The 1497-nt window shown below is 43.6% G+C and overlaps 1 non-coding gene across 1 annotated transcript; it reads right to left on the reverse strand.

Annotated features, from left to right (window-relative positions):
* Positions 1-808: 808 nt before the first annotated feature.
* Positions 809-915, reverse strand: LOC141603507 (small nucleolar RNA R71). The gene has a single exon (XR_012525379.1). It is a non-coding gene; the product is annotated as a small nucleolar RNA R71 (small nucleolar RNA).
* Between the last annotated feature and the right edge of the window lie 582 nt (positions 916-1497).

Consider the following 1497-nt stretch of genomic DNA (forward strand, 5'->3'; position numbering starts at 1 on the left):
TTGCCGGGGATGGCGTTAGGTTATGCTTAGTTAGTTGAAGTTTCTAGCTTTAGTCTTTACTTGTTGTTTGCTTGTTTGTGTAGTTTGCGTGCTTCTTGTAGAGTGTGTGTGATTTTTGCCTTACCCTAGTGTGTAAAAGCACTAGGAGCCCTACGGTATGTCAAGTTGTATGCCTAGGAGGAACCACCAAGCTTTGCTCTTTGATTCTGATCCCGAAAGGCTTTTTAGAGCCTTAAGGAATAGGACCATTGCAAGGGTTAGAACCTCTTCTCAAGCAACCATAAACCAAGCAAATTCACCCACCCAACCTCTCATTGAAAACACAACTCAACAACAACCAAACAACACAATTGAGCCTTCAATAGAAAATCCATTTCACAACTTCCAATTTCCAAATAGCCCACCTCAAACACCACCCCCTCATATACCAAATCCACCACCACCAATGGCTTTACGTGACCACAACCGGCCTAACCATAATGATTCATGTAACCCTATTAATTTTAGCACCTTGGCCCCAAACAACTTTGAAATGCATCCCGCCCAAGTCGGGTTGATTGAGAAAGATTTGTTCGGGGGGCATATTGAAGAGGATGCCGATGCTCACCTCCGGAAGTTTAAGAGGAAGGTTTCAATGATGAAAAAGAATGGGGTGTCCGAGGACACCTTGAGAATGATGTTGTTTCCGTTTTCATTAACGGGCAAGGCAAACTGGTGGTTGAACATTCACCCCCCGGATACCTTCACGACATGGGATGCCTTGGCTAAAGCATTTATGGCCAAATATTACCCTTCATCAAAGACCGCAATGCTCCGTAATGAGATTCATACATTTCAACAAGAAGACGGGGAGTCTTTAGGTGAAGCTTGGGACCGATATCAAGACTTAATAGCAAGTTGTCCCCATCATGGAATACCAGAATGGTACATCACTCAAACATTCTTTCAAACTTTGCTACCGAGGACTAAGGAGATGGTAAATTCCTCCTCTGGGGGAGGATTTGATCACTTCAATGATGAAGAAGGCACGACATTGATCAAGAAAATGGTAGACTCGGAAGCAAACTATGGGTCAAGAGAAAACATGCTAAGAAGGAATGGCAAGTTCCCTAAGGAAAACCCCTCCAACTCCGAGACAAATGCCAAGCTCGACTTACTTACAAAACAACTTGAAAAGCTACAAAGAAATCAAGTGCACCAAGCCACAACCTCACATGGGCCACCCATGGAGGAAGTGGTTCAAACTTCAAGTTGTGAGCTTTGCGGAGGGAGCGGTCATACCTTTGATTTGTGTGCCAACAACTATAACGGTGGCTATGAAGAAAATGTTCAAGATGTTAATGCTTTCCAAAGCTATAACAATAACACAAGACCACCAAGACCACCCTACAACAATCCCAATGTCTACAATCCAAACACTAACTTCTACCATCCCGGTTTAAGGAACCACCCCAATTTTAGCTACAAAAGTGCCAATGTTTAAAACCCACACCACCT

The sequence above is a fragment of the Silene latifolia genome, chromosome 9, assembly GCF_048544455.1.
Source record: "Silene latifolia isolate original U9 population chromosome 9, ASM4854445v1, whole genome shotgun sequence".
Classification (NCBI taxonomy): domain Eukaryota; kingdom Viridiplantae; phylum Streptophyta; class Magnoliopsida; order Caryophyllales; family Caryophyllaceae; genus Silene; species Silene latifolia.